Below are 19,094 nucleotides of genomic sequence, written 5' to 3'. Positions count from 1 at the left end.
CCTCTCAAGGTAAATACTCAGAACTCTAACTGGCAGAGCAAGGAACCTCCCCTTTTCTGCCGACACATGAGGTGGAGGATGAAATACTTTGAGGACCATGGACCTAGCCATGTTAAATTGCACTTAAGGCACATAGCTGGGTCTCGGATGCAGGATGGCCTTAACTCCGCAGGGGGCACACCCCAAGCAAGCTGGCGATAATGCCAGGGCTTGGAGATCTCCCAGTCTCTTTAAAGGAATAGCTAAGAGAAAGGCTATCTTAAACGTGAGGTCCTAGGCGAAGCCGACTGGAGGTATTCGAAGGGAGCCAGGGATAGCCCTTCGAGAACCACCGCCAGGTCCCAGGAAAGAAACCTGGACCTGACTGTCGGTCTCATCCACCAAATACCATGGAGAAATAGTATGACCAGTTGGTGCCTCCCCAAAGGCCCAACATTTAGTGGTACATGGAACACCGCAATGGCGGCCATGTATACCCCACGTGTAGATGGGGAGAGATTAGCAGAGAAACGATCTTGAAGAAACTCCAGTACTGAAGCCATTGGGCAGTTAACTGGGCCTAACTCAAGTTCTCTACACCAAGTGGAAAAACATTTCACTTGAGGCCATATAATCTCCTAGTAGACGGAGCCCTAGAGATAAGTATGGTTTCGACCACCCCAGATGATAGACCAGCATCTAGGTACTGAGCCCCCTCAGAGGCCAGACCCACAATTTCCACAGCTCCGGACGAGGATGGAATATAGTGCCCTCCGCCTGAGACAACAGATCCCTCCTCAGAGGAATCTGGCATGGCGGAGCTATCAGGAGTGAAATTAAGTCCGAAAACCATACTCGGGCCGGCCAAAACGGGGCTACCAGAAGAAGACTGATGCCCTCCTGACGGATCCTCTCCAGGACTCCCGGGAGCAGAGCGATCGGGGAAAACGCGTACAGGCAAAGCCTCGGCCAGGCCTGTACCATGGCATCCAACCCCAGCGGGGCTGGATGAGTGAGGGAGAACCAAAGTGGACAGTGGGACGTCCCTCGAGACGCGAACAGATCCACTTCCATTGGTCCAAACCTCTGCCATATCAACTCCACCACCTCTGGATGGAGTCTCCATTCTCCGGGCCTCAGCCCCTGCCTCGACAGGATGTCTGCTCCCTGATTCTGAACCCCTGGGACATATATTGCTCTTATAGATAATATTTTCCCTTAGGACCAAAAAAAATAATCTGATGCACCAATCTGCAACTTCGGTCCTGGAGGGCCACTGTCCTACAGAGTTTAACTTCAACCCTAATCAAACACACCTGAACAAGCTAATCAAGGTCTTCAGGATTACTAGAAAGTTACAGGCAGGTGATTTTTTCAGGGTTGGAGCTAAACTCTGTAGGACAGTGGCCCTCCAGGACCGAAGTTGCCCATCCCTGCTCTAGATGGTCAAGTTTGATCGTCTTCTCGACGCTCCGCCAGAACCCAGCGAGGAGCTCCGGCGGGGCCGATCCAAGGACCTCACTAAACCACCCAATCGGTAGTAGCGACGGGCGGTGTGTACAAAGGGCAGGGACTTAATCAACGCGAGCTTATGACCCGCGCTTACTGGGAATTCCTCGTTGATGGGAAACAGTTTCAATCCCCAGTCCCGATCACGAGCGGGGTTCAGCGGGTTACCCGTGCCTCTTGGCGCAGGGTAGGCACACGCTGATCCGCCCATTGTGGTGCGCGTGCAGCCCCAGACATCTAAGGGCATCACAGACCTGTTATTGCTCCATCTCACGTGGCTAAACGCCACTTGTCCCTCTAAGAAGTTGGACGCCGACCGCTCGGGGCCGCGTAACTAGTTAGCATGCCGGAGTCTCGTTCGTTATCGGAATGAACCAGGCAAATTGCTCCACCAACTAAGAACGGCCATGCACCACCACCCACAGAATCCAGAAAGAGCTACCAATCTGTCAATCCTTTCCTTCCATGTTCAAAAATGGTAGTGATTGTGCTGGGCAAACTCCATATAGCTTACTTTATGCTTCCAGATTTGATTGGTTGATTGGTAAGATTGTGATTCCTATTTCATTACAATTGCAGGCCATTTGCCAAAGCAGACATTACAAACATTCCATGTTATAGGTATTTATCATGTCCGACAGATTTTGATAATTGATTTTGAATGGATCATTTTGCATGGCTCACACGATGAAATAATGTTTAGAAGTTGTGAAGAGTTTGGAGATTTCACTGAGAAATAACTCATCAGTTTTGATCAGCAAGCCATGCGCATTTAGTTATTGTCCAAATTGTAGACAATTGTACTTGCTCTTTTGCACACGTGCCAAAACACATGCAATTTTCTTAAAATTCAAATCAGATGTGAACAAGAAATTAATTGGTCAGAGATCTGAACGTATTGTTCTGCGAGAAAAAAAAATCGCATTGAAAAAGCCAAATCGATTAAAAAAAAAAAAAAAAAAAACCTGTAAAGAATTGACCCATGCTGGAACTGTCTACTAGTATTTAACTGGCAATAGACCTGAATGTGTACTTGAATTATAAATTCCTCATACAGTCACTTTTCTTCAGCAGGATAACTGTTTTCATCAGTAGGCCTATAGATGTGCAGTGTAAATTGTAGTTTGGAGGTGAACTCCACTGTACAATAGGCTGTGTTCCCATTGCTTGTCGCATTCAAGAGAAACTAGGGCACATTTCCTGACCAGCCTAAGGGCTCGCTTAAATTGAGTAATGCCCACATATTGCTTTCTGCATTGAGTAGAGTTTTCTTTGCCAACTAAAACATTTAATCTAAAATATTTAATGACTGTAAATACTAGCCATCACATTTTATTTTGCTTTTTATTATTATTCATATTATTATTATATTAAAGTCTGACATTAGTGAAAAAAAAAACACCAAAAACTTTATCAAAAAGGTTTGAAGCCATTTAAAATATGCACACTTAGCTGCCTGTAGTCGAATTTGATCATACTCATACATACTCTTTCTCATACTCTTACATAGTTTCTTTATACTTTTATGTGAATTTTAATATTGCATAAAAATGCTCCATGAAAACCTCACAGTGAGAATTAGTGACAATCATCCTCTGGTTGTGCCTTTTCAGAACACTAAAAGCTGATCAACATCTATGTCTGACCTTTCCTAAGAATGACCCTTCTGGTGACAAAATTACTGTAGACCCACTATCTTTTTCCTTCACCTTTCATTCATTAGTGAATGCAATCTGTTCTTCATGTTCTGTTTCGTTTTCCTGTCTCTCTAAAGTTTAAACAGTTTAAACACAAGGGCACAGATACTGGTATACATTACATTCACTAGTGGTCTTCTGGATCCCCTTAAAAAAGATAAAAAAAAATGGCCCTTCATGCCATGAAAACAGCTGCTGGTACTGTATGGCACCAAAAGCTAACAAAGCAGAATACGATGACTAACTGACAACAGACTTGGTTCCTTGACGTCTGAAATAAAGAACATGATAACCAAGATAATGTTTATGCAGATGGCAAGGAGAACAGGAATAAAAGTTTGGAAATTGATTTAGATTGTAGATTGTGGTTTTACACTAGATGATACTCTCACAATCAGAAAAATACAAATAAAATGTCCAATTGCGTTGGCTGAGGGATAATTGATGACCAGGGATGTCAGGATTAGGAGTGTCTGCTCGAGTTATTAGCAAGGTTGGCTAGTTTGGAAACAGAGCAAAGACATGTGAGAAACCAACTGAGGTGAAGAAAGGAGTCACTGTTCTGCTTGGCTAATGCTACGTTGAGTGAAGAAAATGGACTGTGGATGAATGAGAAATTGGGTGGACCTAATGGTTGATCCAGGACCCCTGAGCCCCATCCACATTTACAGTCACACAAGTGTTTTTTTTTTTTTTTTTGTCATAACACTTCAAAGAATCTGTTTATCTATTGAGCCCAACTCCAGTATCTGCCAAAGACATGGGCGGTGGTCTGCACCACCACCTGCTTTCTTTAGCTAAACATCCAAACTTGTAAATGATGTCCAGGCTGTCCATTGTTCTCCTTTTGTTTCATATTGCTGTTATGTCATTTAATTACAAACTGAGATTTAATTGAAAGCAGTAGACAAATGTGAATCATCCAAACAAACAAAAAATCATTAGGCATGTTTGCGTGAAAAGAAAAACATGTGTGCTCTTTTTTTTGCAGCGTCACACTGATAGATGAAATGGATAGATGAATATAGCCTGTGAATGTAGATTTCTGAAACTATCTATCTATCTATCTATCTATCTATCTATCTATCTATCTATCTATCTATCTATCTATCTATCTATCTATCTATCTATCTATCTATCTATCTGTCTGTCTGTCTGTCTGTCTGTCATACGTCCGTCCGCTGTCGACAAACTAGTTACTCATAGGGCCCTATTTTAACGATCTAAAACGCAAGTGTCAAGCGCAAAGCGCAAGTAACTTTGTGGGCGGATCTCGGCGCTGTTGCTATTTAACCGGCGGGATAAATGACTCTTGCGCTCAACGCAAATCTAAAAGGGGTTGGTCTAAAGTAGCTTCATTATTCATGGTTTGGGCGTAACGGGAAACAAACCAACAAGAATGTCATATCACATTCCCTTTAAGAGCATGATGAACGAGGTGCGCTTGTTCCATGGCGCAATACTATTATAACGGCGCATTTACTAGGCGCGCTTCAGAATCGGTTCACAGCCGAGGAGATCGATGTTCTCGTCAGGGCCGTAAAAGAAAGAGAAGTGACATTGGGGATGGGACAAACCCACCCAAATTAGCTTCGGTTAAACATGCATATAATAATTTGGGTAAATGTGTAAGCTTTATGCCTATTTTTCCCATCGTCATGGACACAACAATGATTTCCCTCGTGTTTTAATATTTTTCCTTATAATAATGTATAATTTGCAAAAAGTAAAATGCATCTGTGTAGATGAGAGAATCATCTACAGTGTATGCGCGTTGTTCACACTCTGTATTATGGCCAAGCATGCGCGCTTAAAATAGCATCTGAATGTAAGCCCACTGACTTAAGACTAGTTTTTTTCTGCTCAGTGGCGCAATTGTTTTCTGGAACTGCAAAATAGCACCAGGGATTGTTTGCGCCGGAACACACCTCCTTTTTTGCGCTGAACCGCCCAGGGAGCGCAAGTTCATTCCCTAGTTCTCTTACGAGAGGTTCTCTCGTACTGCGTAATATCTTACGCTAGGGGAAAACCTCTTTTCCTCAAGATATTGAAGCCAAAAAATTATCTTTAATTTTGAATTATTGCAAAATGCGTTGCGGCAGCATGCAGACATTGGCAAGGCGGATTAGCTTGCCTATCCTGCGGCAACTGCAGCAGCCTATCGAGAGCGGCCCTTTGGTGACGGTCCAATGGGGGCGCTTCGCGCCCATTGCGTCACGCTCCCGCCAAAGGGGGCGTGGCCTAGCCCTATAAACATAGCTCGATGGGCTGATATCACTGATTTTTCATCTCTTCAGCGAAGCGGACGGACGCATCGCTGGATCCTGAGTGAAGAAGCCGGGCCGTTGAAAAAGCCTTCTGCAGGACGAGCCATCTTCTGAAGCCGCTGGCCTCATCTCGCCGCCTTCAGTCGCCGCTTTCTGCTACGCTATCCGGCGTCTATATCCTTTTACACTCTGCTCACTGTGTGTTCGCCCCCGCGACTCACTTACTAAAAGAGCTGCGCCTTTTTAAAGATGCCATCCTCATGCGGCTCGTGCCGAGCCGCACTCAGCGACTGGGACCGCCTCATCTGCGTTTCCTGCCTGAGAGAGGATCATGTAGCACTCGCGCTCGCTGACGGCGGCTGCCCTCACTGCGAGCTATTGCCTATGGTGACTCTGAGGACTCGCCTGGCATTTTTCTCCGAGTCTGCACTCCCGCCCGCTGTAGTGCTGCGCCATAAAGCGCCGTACTCAGCGGGTCCCCGAGCCTTCTCCAGCCCGTGAAAGCTCGCCGGTTCGCCCGCAAGTTTCACCAGCTTCACTCGAGTCGCTCACTAACGGACAACGTTTTCGCCATTTGTGACGAAGAGATAGCTGCATCTGTTAAGAAGGCCAGCTGAGCGGCTAGCTTTCTTTACTTTATAAGAAAGCTACCCCGCCCCCACCCCCCGTGGGCATGCGTCACCGGCGAAATAGGTAAAAAGTGTGTTTTAGTCCCGCCGAGGCCGGACAATCTCCATTTCTCAAACATTTCCCAGCTCCTCTTAGTTGAGCGGCTGAAAATGTCAATATTGCAGCAATGAGCCTGTTGTATAACACGCACACCTGCAACATATGGCGACACACTAAACTGTGATGCTCCCTTATCTGCTCGAGCTAATTTAAGCTTACGTTGTTTCCCCCCTGTGGCTCAGTGGCGAAACACAAAGCTGTTTGCGTGAGAGACCCGTGTTCGGTCCTGGCTCTCGCAGCAGTTAAGAAATTTAGTCTCGCCACGGCCAGACTTCCTTTTCGCTTGTTCAGTTCCAAGAAAATGCGACTGTTCCAGTGTAATTTGCAGTAAACAAGTCGGTACCACGGCCCGCTTGCCTGCACGCAAATGCCGTTTCCATGGCGACCCAGAGAAATCATAAGCATTGTATTTTCTGGTATTCTGGCCACAGCCGATGGTGTTATGAGTGTAATAAAATGCCCACAGCCCAGTGTTCATTTCTACACACAAACACAGCCCGTCACGGTACAGGGCTCGCACAAATGAAATCGACGCATGTCAATTGTGCATTAAATGTAGTGAATGTGCCCACGACCCAGTGCCCACAAACACTACACACTACACACTACATGTACCATGGTTTCTGAAAAATGAAACCAACACACACAGGCCAGCTGACAGTCTTGCCTGGGCCCGGGACAAGATAATCTTAGATGGGCCCCCATCTATGCAACAATGAACTTGCGCGCCTGTAAAAACGAGCGCGCCGCGTCGCTATTATGAGCTAATATCCAAAATATTTCCATATGTGGCTCTTTCCTCCTTTCTTATCAACAAGTGGATTTACAGCCACCACATCAGCAGCACCGCCGGTCGCAATGTCTCAGCACTTTTATGAAGAGGACGCAACTGCGCGCGCTTTGGGCATGCAAGCGCATCAAGTACCGGGTTTGAGAAAACCTGGTACCGTGGCGTGACGTTTAAAAAAAAAATGAGTACCGACTTGGTACTGAAGTACCAGGTCTTTGACAACACTCATAGACGTTGGCTGCGCTGTTTCTTACCTTGTTCTACGTTGACTAAGTTACTAATGTTAGTTCCAGCTTCACCGTCACCACCTTTTTAAAAATATTTGTTTAGGACATCTCGACTCGAAGGCCTCTATTTTCTTCTTCTCTTCTTCTCTTTTCTTTTCTGGACACCGGACTTGTGCTGACCGGACATTTTGAGCGTAACGTTAGCCTACTGAACTTCAAATCAAATGACAACATCAAATTTCGATCAGTGGCCAAACCATTTTTGTTTTGGGGGTGGGGTTCTTGACCACTATTTAAAGGACAATTAGGAAGAAAACAAATAAAAAGCTTTTATGTAACTCAAATATTAGATATTTTTTCCACAAATATGCCTATTTTATTTATTTTTTAACAATTATTCCATAATTTAATGAGGGCCCAGTTCTGTAAATACAAAATGTTTTTTTCTGGTGTCCCGGCCTCGGCCGATGGTGTTATGGGTGTAATAAAAAAAGCCCACAAACCAGTGCTCATTTCTACACGCAAACATAGCCCGCCACAATACAGGGCTTGCACAAGTAAAATCGACTCATGTCGATTGTGCATTAAAAGTAGTGAACGTGCCCACGATTCAGTGCCCACTAACACTGCACACTGCATGTCACAGGGTTTCTGTAAAAACGAAACCAACACAAATACAGTCAGTTCAGGCAGATGGTGTTTTTCAGTGCTGTGAATGTGCCCGCTACTCCGCGCCCACATTCACCCACAGACATGTTAAGCCCCACGGGGCTCGCCCCGCTTGCTCTCTCACAGCAAACTGCTATAATGAAAGCGAGCGCGGCCAAGCTGACCGCCGTCACCGGCACTCAGGCAGACGGTGTTTTTCAGTGCTGTGAATGTGCCCGCCTCGCCGCGCCCACATTCACTCACAGACATGTTAAGCCCCATGGGGCTCGCCCCGCTCACTCTCACACAGCAAACTGCTATAATGAAAGCGAGCGCGGCCAGGCTGCCCGCCATTTCAGGCACGCCCCCTGCCTCACTCACTGTAAACACAGTGCCCATATTACAGCGCACGAAAGCTCCTGTGTCGTCACTATGTTACGATCAGAGCCCAAAACCCATTCTAAGCCTAGCCATTCACGCAAACGCGTGGGCACAGCTCCCGGGGTTTCGAATTGGGTGCTGAACATTATAAAAAGAGGCTATTCGCTGCAGTTCGCTCGACACCCTCGCCGCAGCACGGCGCGCGTCGAATCTACGGTGAAAACAGAAGTAGCACACCTACTTCGAGCCGAAATAGCGACCTTATTGAGCAAAGGGGCAATAGAGCCTTTATCTCAAGCTCAGAGCGAAGGGGGCCTGTACAGCAGATATTTTCTGGTACCGAAAAAAGACGGGGGTCTCAGACCCATTCTAGATCTAAGACAACTGAACAAAGCGCTTATGTAACGCCAGTTCAGAATGCTTACAACCAAGAAAATCCTCGCGCAGATTTGCCAAGGGGACTGGTTTATGTCGATAGATCTGAAGGACGCTTATTTCCAGATACAAATAGCGTCACGTCACAGGCAATTTTTGAAATTCGCCTTCGAGGGCCAGGCATATCAATACACCTACCGTTCGACCTGTCTCTTGCACCCCGTACATTCACGATGTGCATGAACGCGGTGCTCGCACCCCTGAAACTTCAGGGCATGCGAGTTTTGAACTACTTGGACGATTAGCTGATTCTAGCTCGATCTCAGTCAGAGCTCATAGAACACAGGACCGTGTTACTCGAACACCTCGAGAAACTGGGTCTCACAGTCAATTGGGCGAAAAGCTCGCTGGTCCCCAGTCAGAAAATAATTTTCCTGGGCACAGAGCTGAACTCCAGAGCGCAGAATAGACATTCAGCGCTCCACGAAATCCTTCCGCCCGCAGCGCTTTAGTTCCACTCAGGAGGTTTCAGAGAATGCTGGGCTTGATGGCCTCAGCATCTTCAGTACTTCAGCTGGGCCTGCTTCACATGCGCCCGCTGCAGTTTTGGCTCATAGGACGAGTACCACCTCGAGCTTGGGCTTCCGGTCTGCTTCGGGTCAATCAGGAATGTGTCACAGCCCTGAAACCTTGGAGAGCGACCGACTGGTACCAGTCTGGTGTAAACCTGGGGACTTCCTCGAGTGTACAGGTGGTGTCCACGGACGCCTCCACCTCGGGATGGGGAGACCTGCACGAGGGCAGACCGTTCTTCGGCCTATGGTCAGAACGAGAAAAGCTCCTTCACATAAACTGTCTGGAAATGTTGGCAGTCGACAACGCGCTGAGGCGCTTCTGTCCCCGAATAAAGGGCTACCACGTCTTAGTCCGCTCGGACAACATGTCGGTGGTATCCTACATAAATCGCCAGGGCGGCGTCAGGTCTCGAAATCTTTTCAGACTGACAGAGCGCATTCTGGTCTGGGCTCAGCACAATCTGCGCTCACTGAGAGCAGCACACGTGCCTGGCCTCCTGAATTTGGGGCCAGACAGACTGTCCAAAAACAATATACCAGCTGGGGAATGGTCTCTACACCCGCAGACAATCCTCCTGCTGTGGGAGAAGTTCGGCAGAGCACAGGTAGACCTATTCGCGTCCCAGGAGTACGCTCACTGCCCAAAATTTTTCTCAAAGAGCAAGGATGCACTGGCCCTCGTCTGGCCCAGCTGCCCGCTCTATGCTTTTCCCCCAGTTTCGCTCCTGCCTCAAGTGTTGTAACGAATCAGGGAAACCAGATGCTCTGTACTCCTGGTGGCTCCGCTCTGGACGAACCAGGAATGGTTCCCAGTCCTAATGCTGCTGACGAGCACTGCCCCATGGCCGAGTCCGACGAGGAAAGACCTCCTCTCTCAGGCCATGGGCTCAATTTGGCATCCTCACCCGGAAAGGTGGGCCCTGCACGCATGGGCCATCAATCGGTACCCGCAAACCTCCCCGAGGGAGTGCTAAACACCATCACGCAGGCCAGAGCACCGTCTACCAGACGTCTCTATGCCTCTAAGTGGTCAGTGTTTGTTAACTGGTGCAAAACCCGAGGTTTTCCATCCACAAGCAGCGGGGTAACGGAGGTACTTTCCTTCCTTCAAGAGCTACTGGATAAGGGCAGGTCCCCATCCACGCTCAAAGTCTGCGTCTGGCCCGTCACTGTGGAAAAATGATCTGGTCATTCGTTTCCTAAAAGGAGCTAAGAGGATGAATCCTCCCAGACCCCCATATATCCCCATGTGGGACCTTTCCATGGTGCTAGAAGCCCTGAAAGGAGCCCCATTCGAGCCGATTCGGACATCGGATATGAAACACTTGTCTTTCAAAACAGTGTTTCTCATGGCTCTTGCGTCAGTAAAACGCATAGGGGATCTGCAAGCGCTCTCAATAAGCGCAACGTGTCTGGAATTTGGGCCTAACGACTCAAAAGTCATACTCAAACCAAGACATGGATATGTGCCTAAATCCCTCAACACACCGTTTAGGGCCCAGGTTATCTCCCTGTCTGCCCTACCGGTTCATAATGAGGAGGAAAGCACAGGCCTCCTTTGCCCAGTAAGGGCATTAAAGGCCTACGTATCTCTCTCGTCTGTTTTCAGACAGACTGAGCAGCTTTTCGTTTCGTTCAGCGTTCGCGCTAAGGGCCTAGCCGCTTCGAAACAGACCCTATCCAGATGGATAGTTGATACCATAGCAATGGCATACACTACAAAGGGACTTGAGTGCCCTTTAGGTGTTAGAGCACACTCCACCAGAGGCATGGCCTCATCGTGGGTGTGGTCTAGTGGGATCTCTTTACAAGATATCTGTAGGGCAGCAGTCTGGGCCTCCCCGTCTACATTTTTAAGGTTTTATAACCTAGAAGTTCCCGCCTTACAAGCCAAATTGCTGTCGGTTTAAAAGTCAAGTACCACCTGCCCCGTCGTTTTGGCGCAGAGTACTGCACTCGCTTGAGCACCGCTCAACGGGCTGTGAGTTTTTTCCCAAGGGAAAATAATGCCCGTACTATCACTCAGTACAGGGCAAAGTTTTTCTCTTCACCCTGACTGTGTGTGACACTATTATAATGCCCTTACTAACGTAACCTCAGTTCTCTCTAGAAGAGGGAACGAGTACTGCGTATCTTGCCGTGCCTGCTACATGCTGGTTCGTTTCGGCGATGAAAAACCAGTGATATCAGCCCATCGAGCAATAGGGCTAGGCCACGCCTGCTCTGGCGGGAGCATGACACAATGGGGGCGAAGCGCCCACATTGGACCGTCACCAAAGGGCCGCTCTCGATAGGCTGCTGCAGTTGCCGCAGGACAGCCAATAGGCAAGCTAAGCCGCCTTGCCTATGTCTGCATGCTGCCGCAACGCGTTTTGCAATAATTCAAAATATTAAGGATCATTTTTGGCTTCAATATCTCGAGGAAAAGAGGTTTTCCCCTAGCATAAGATATTACGCAGTACTCGTTCCCTCTTCTAGAGAGAACTGAGGTTACGTTAGTAACCGAGTAAGTTTGCCGGCGTGCGTCTGTGGAGGGAAAAGTCCGCTTTGCACGGGTACAAAATACGAATGATACATGCGTCGGTGTAAAAAGTAAATTGCGCTGGGTGCAAGATAGGGCCCATATACTCTATTGCTTTCAATTGCTTGCATTATGTCAAGTCATCATCTTTATAAAGTGCTTTATACAATGCAGATTGTTTCAAAAAGCAGCTTTATAGTGATAATAGTAGACCATAGTAAACAATAGTAAACAGTCATTATTCAGTTAAAATCAATTCAGTATGGATTTAGTTTGGTTCAATAACTGTGTAAAGTTAATCAATTATGGAATGAGTTCAATTCATAAAGCAACTCTGGAGAAAAAAAAGTGATGTCATCATCCAACTCAGTTCAGTTCAGTATTGTACAGTACTGTGAAAAGTTTTAGGCACTTGTGTAAAAATGCTGCAAAGCACCCTTTGCGTTTAAAGGGGTCATATAATGGTACATGCACTTTTACAAGTTGATTGTACTGAAATGTGTGTTGGAAGTGCCTGTACACAACCATCATAAAATGATAAAAATCCATCCAGTGTTTTTGTTTTAATCTTCTTATGTTTTCCCCTGCCTCAAATTGAGCCGTTCGATTTTGAGACGTCACACGCTCGGAAGCCCCTCCCACGATTGTTGATTGACAGCATCGTTTCAACACAGACCCGCCCTCGCTCGTGAGCGAGCTGTCAATCATAGTCTGCGCGGACCGGCGCGGCCATTGTTGATATGCTGGAGCACTGTCTATGAGCATAATGGCGTCTAAGCGATTGTGGTGTTCTGTTCTTGGGTGTAATAACGAACACAGCAGTCATTTTAATGTTCCTAAATCCGAACCGCTGAAGACGCAGTGGCTGAGTTTGTTTTTGAAGGGAATATTCCCCACGAGCAACGTCAATGATTTCATGTTTTCGCGAATCATTTCTCACCAGACTGCTTTATAAACGAGGGTCAGTATGAGCTGGTTTTGCTAAGAAGCTGCTCATGAAAAAAGGATCGGTACCAGCTATTCGTGTTCCTGCTGAACCTCTAGAACAACTTAAGTGAGTATAAAGTTTAAAATAAAGTTTATTTCTATTAATCTTTGCAAATCGCTAGCTGCATGCTTCACGATGAATGCGTCTAAGGTTTACACTTAGGGTACATTACGGCATGTTTTCTATGTATGATGTTCTCAATATAATACATAATCCCACGTTTATACTGAACAACGCATTATGGTTATTGTGTTATTGTGTTACAAACGGTGTACACACAGAACAGAGAGGCGGGGTGAGCAAAGCTCATTATCATTTAAAGTCATATGCACTGAAACGGCGTGCTGAAAACAGAGCTGTTTTTGACCAAGTAAAATAAGTGTTTTCTTACAATACTAATGAGAATTTTTAATTAAAGTATATTACAAACTTTTAATTTAGACCCTAAAGAATCATACTAGCTTGTACAAAAATGGCATTATATGACCCCTTTAAAACATATTTTGTCCTATAGGTACACTTGCACATAGTTTTTCAGGCAGCTTTGCAGGTAGGTTTATTCAATCATCTCTGTTGCCACAGTTCCTCTGGATTCGTCTGTCTCTTTTTTTTCTGTTTCTTCATGAAATCAAAGACTGTATGGATGATGGTGATATGATCTCCTTGTGGAAGATCTCCGTTTTATTGTGAAAATACTAGTTGGTTGATCAGGGTTTGTTCATCAGTTATTATTACCACCTGCAATAAAGCTAGAAAAATAAGCACACTATGCACAGATAAATCTAAATCCCCAATAATTGTCACCGATTTCTTCAATATCTCAATACCAGATTTCCTCTATTTGGACATAAGCTCTGTTGTCCCCTGGCGAGTAACCCCCCAAAAAAGTAGAACAGATTGGGAAATGGATACAGAATTAAAAATAAATAAATAAAGATGCTACCTATGACAAATAGGGTAGTCACTAATTTGGCTGTGAAAGAACCTTCAAAGAGGCATCAAAGCCAAATGCTGAATCAAAGTCTTATACTGTATTGAAAACTCAAGGACATAATAGTCCTTTAGCCAGACATGAAGATATTTGTTAAGATTTTTAATTTGTACTGTATCTGTGAATCCACAAACAACAACAACAACAACATAGGAACATGGTCTTCACAAATACTCTTTGTAGGTACTTCTCATTTTCTACTTTTTGAAGTCAAGTTGCCTCAGGTTGTGTGCCATTACTAACTCAATCAGCCTCTCTTAATAAGTGGCCTGATAATTACACACAGACTTCAAAACTAAGATGTGGCTTTGTATACAAGGAAACCTTTAGGCAACACATGGGCTCACTGAATATCACCAAACTCCTTTTCAAGCTTAAAAACCATGCCAGCACCAGTATACAGTATATATATATATATATATATATATATATATCACTGTAAACTGCTGATCTTACTAATAAAATTTAGTGATTATATTCATTATATAGATTATATTATATTTAGAGAAAATACATGACCAGCCAGTGTTCAACGCTATCTGCTTGCCTTAGCTCGATTCAAAACGGTAAGCTTGTAATAAAGTTTTTAATTCCAGTGGTACTGGTGGATTTCCACAGGAGATTCGAGCATGTCTTTGCGTCATTACGTCACATCTGTACACATAAAGAAGGAGTCTCGGCGCTATATTGCGAGCGAGGATGTTGGAGGTGGAGATTTATAGCCTTTTCTCACAGCACTTGATATAATTAAACTTATCAATTTGATGGCGGATCCAGAAAGGTTCAAACGACAATCACCGGTGACAACAGATTCACCCGTTGTAAAATGCAAAAGACTTCGTTCGGACTTCGGAGTGGCTACAGAAAAAAAGAGACTGCAACCGGCCCATGAGAAAACAAGGATACATATCGGAAGGACATTACATGTAGTCATGCAATGCTGACGTTGTTAACATTAACAATTTGAGAACAAAGTATAATTTGCACGGTTTTGCGTGATATGATAACTTATAAGTGATTGTTAGATTTAATCAGCGCGATTTACTGCAATGTCAGAACCAGAACAAAAGTGGATGTTTCTTACTTGTTCAGATGACATTTTCCGGTGAAATTCTTATGTTGGTCATACTTCCAAAAAGAATAATCTGTGATGCTGAATGCCATTGTCCACATCGGCACGGTGATTGACAGCCTCACAGTCTCCTCAAACATCGTGTTCATCCGCGTTGTGCCGTGTCGAGGGTGTTGAAGTACAACTCACGTAAAGTTGATAATTCCGTGAATGACTGCAATTGCAGATTTCGAACAGAGATGGCGGCAAAGAGGAAAAACGCCGGACTGCAGCTTTAATTTGTGTTCTGAAGATGAACGAAAGTCTTACGGGGTTGGAACTACATGAGGGAGAGTAATTACTGACATAATTTTAATTTTTGGGTCAACTATCCCTTTAAAGCTTGTTGTTGCACTAAAGTCAACATTCTTTTTAATTAAAGTGTTAAATTGTTACCCGTCAACCTTAGGTGAATTTTTTTTTTTTTTTTTTTTTTTTTTTTTTTTACTTATTTCTGTAAAATATGTTTTTCTAAGTGTCAAAATTAAGCAAACATTGATTTTAACCAGGGTCAGCTATTCAGTTCTTGTCAAAAGATTGTCAGTATTCTTTGTTTATTCATCAGTCATGATTTGTTGTAATGCATATTGTTACATTAATGAAATATGTTTAGAATGTAAGGGGTGCCAGACTGGCATTGTTGTAATGCCTGATGAAAATTGATGAGTAATAAATCATGTTTTGCCTAAAATCTGTTGTTGCTTTTTGTCTTAACATTTTTTTTTAGTTCAGCTTACTTCAAAATGTTAAGGCAATCAGTTTCCTAAGATTTTCATAGAAATGTGAACACTGATAATAAGGTAACACAACTAATGATTTTGAGTTAACAGTACTTGACCAACAAGTTTTCTTTGCTAAATTAATTAAGTTTTGCCAACTAGAAATGAATACACTACTTTACTTAGAAATTTTAAGGCAATCGGTTTCCTTACTTTTTCTAAGTAAAGTCAACTTATTACATTTTACAGTGATATATACCAGCACCAATATATATTGTGTGTTGGAGTTATTCAATAACTTTGAATGGATTAAAACCATTCCCATACTGGTAGTTCTACACTTGCCTCAGCTCATTACAATTTTATAGCCAGGGTGGACCTTTTCCTGGCAACTGAAGGGTATGTATTAATGTATTGGACCTTTTCCTGGTAACTCAGTGACTACATAAGAGCTGAGGACCCTCATGTGTTTTTGGATGGTTTCAGAAGGATGAACCACCAAAACAACGCATATTGTTTTAGAGGGTCAATAACATATTTGCACACTGATGCAGATGCATTGTGATTTTATAACCATTCAAACCCATTTTTTTGTTGGCAGCTCTTATGAAATAAGAGGTAGTTTTATGAAATAAGAGCTACCAACAGTTAGGTCCACAGGTATCTCAGATAGGCCCACTTATCTTCCACATTTACATGACATCACTAGGATCTGTCATTCAGAAACATGGCTTTTCCCATCACTACTATGCTGATGACACACAACTACCTCTCATTCCAGCCGGATGATCCGACGGTAGCTGCTCACATATCAGCCTGCCTAACAGACATTTCTTGCTGGATGAAGGATCATCACCATCAACTCAACCTTGCCAAGACAGAACTGCTTGTGGTTTCGGCCAACCCAACACTTCATCACAACATTCATCTAGGCTCATCAACCATAACTCCTTCCAGGACAGCCAGGAACGAGCTCGGAGTTCTGATTCATGATCAGCTAAACTTCACAGACCGCATTAGTAGAACTGTCCGGTCCTGCAGATTTGCCTTTTGCAATATTAGGAAGATCAGACCCTTCTTATCGGAGCATGCTACACAACTCTCTGTCCAAGCTCTTGTTCTATTCAGACTGGACTAATGTAATGCTCTCTTGGCAGGCCTTCCAGCATGTACTGTCAAACCTCTGCAACTGATCCAGAATGTGGTAGCGAACTGAAGAAAGCATGTCACACCTCTCGTCACCTTTATTTATATAGTGCTTTATACAATACAGATTGTATTTTAAAGCAGCTTTACAGTGATAACAGGGAAATTATTAAATTATGCAAACAGAGCTCATTTCTGCTGTACAGCAGCTCTAAAAGAAAATAGTGTCATTGTTCAGCAGAAGTCAGTTCAGTGTTGATTCAGTTCAGTTGTAAAGATCATCAATTATTAAATTAGTAAATTTCATCTATTAAGCAGCTCTGCGGAAAACAGTGGCAAGGAACCCAAACTCCATCAAGTGAAAGAATGGAGAAAGAAAAAAAAAACTTGGGAGAAACCAGGCTCATTTGGGGGACCAGTCCTCCTCTGGCCAACAAACAAATACAGTGTGATTATGATCAGAAATCAGATTGTAGATTAGTAGCATTAAAATATTTCAAGGCCTTCACGTGGGATTGTCTAGTTGATAGGATCTCTGCTGACATTCCGAGCTGCGTTGTGGTCATGTCTAGGTGTAGGTCCACCATTTGATCTGGATACGGACTGGATATGGCTGACTACGGTAACCTCGGGATGAATGAACTATTAGTGTAGATGCCATTCTTCTTATGATTTCCGTGTTTAAGTGCTATAATTGGGTCCCCGGTGCATCTACCAACACAGAAAACGTGAAAAGTGACAACCCAGTAACTTTGTTTTGGTAAGCCTTTCTCTGCAAGCATCTCACAAAATAAGCCAATCAGATTTCTCTCCCCTTCTGACGTAGGAAGGGGATCTTATTATAATATTACCGCCCCTTAATCTGCACGTTTCCACCCACGTCGCCGTCATTTGGTTTACGCAAGTGACAACAGTGTAACAAGTTCTAACACAATGGCTACAGTTCGAGCAAAGCATGACAACTGTTCTGTCGTTGGCTGCACAGACGAGCACAGAAGACTATTTAGAGTCCCAGCCTCAGATGAGACAAGAGAGCAGTGGATTAATTTTATTTTCAACAGAAATCCCACATAAACAGATGAATCAATGTAACTCCACAACAACTACATAAATGCACCCACTAACCATTTAGAAAAGTCCAGGTGCAGTCTAAAAGTTGCCACCTCTTCCTGAGTCTCTTTGTAAGTGGTTCATGTAGGTTGTCTTCAAACCGGAAGGTTGGTGGTTCAATCCCTGGTTCCACCTGACCAAGTGTCGAGGTGTCCATGAGCAAGACACCTAACCCCAGCTGCTCCTGACGCGCCTTGCATGGCTGACACCACCGTCGGTGTATGAATGGGTGAATGTGAGGCAATATGTAAAGCGTTTTTGTGGCCATTGGGTCTGTGAAAGCGCTATATAAATGAAGTCCATTTACCATTTGTAAGGCTGCACTCCGTTACTGGTTATTTCTGAGATTTTGGATGAGTGAGATTATTTGTGTCTTTTGTTATTGTATCCGAAGCTCGTGTAAAGGATCGGCGCTCTTCTGAACGGAGGTGGGGAGCAGCAGTTAATTTGCATTTAAAGGGACACACAAAAACCGAGCGTTTTTGCTCACACCCAAAAAGGGGCAAGTTTGACAAGCTATAATAAATTATCTGGGGGGTATTTTTAGCTGAAAAATCACAGACACATTCAGGGAAACCATAGATTTATATTAGATCTTGCATAATATGTCACCTTTAAACTTACAGAGTGTGTCTGCTTCTCGAACAAAGCTAGGAAGACTGTTTCAGAGTTTGGGTACTAAAAAGGAAAAGGATACTGTGTCCAGTTGATTTTGATATTGTAGGTCTTATCAACTGGCCAGAATTTTGAAATCGCAATAGACGTGAAGGACTAGAATGCGTTAAGAGCTCACCCAAGCACGATCTAAATCATTTAGTGCTTTGTTAATCATTTGCAAGATTTTAAAATGTATGCAATGTTTAAAAAAGGGAGCCAATGCAGTGTTGACAGAACCAGGCTAATATGGTCATGCTTCCTGGTTCTAGTAAGAACTGTAGGTGCTGAATTTTGGGCCAGCTGTAGTTTGTTTATTAAGCGTCCAGGGCAACCACCCAGTTGAGCATTACAATAATCTAGCCTTGAGGTCATGAGGTTATTACAATGAACTAACTTTTATGCATTTGTCATTGAGAGCACATTTCATGATTTAGATATATTTTTAAGATGGATAAATGTGGTTCCCTTTCGTTGTCACTCCGAGTTCCGTCGGATGACGATGAATGGGAACGTCTCGGTTACGGATGTAACCCTCGTTCCCTGAGTAGGGAACGGAGACTTTCCGTCTTCCTGCCACTTTCCGCTGTACCGCGGGGATCGCCTGAGCTCAGTCTTTGGCTCCTCAGCGAAGAAACATATCTGCATATTGCGGCGTCCTCCTTTTATACCCACGA

This window comes from Rhinichthys klamathensis, unplaced genomic scaffold, assembly GCF_029890125.1.
Source record: "Rhinichthys klamathensis goyatoka isolate OS25496 unplaced genomic scaffold, OSU_Roscu_1.1 h1tg000369l_1, whole genome shotgun sequence".
Taxonomy (NCBI): Eukaryota; Metazoa; Chordata; class Actinopteri; order Cypriniformes; family Leuciscidae; genus Rhinichthys; species Rhinichthys klamathensis.
Note: the sequence above shows the minus strand (reverse complement) of the source record.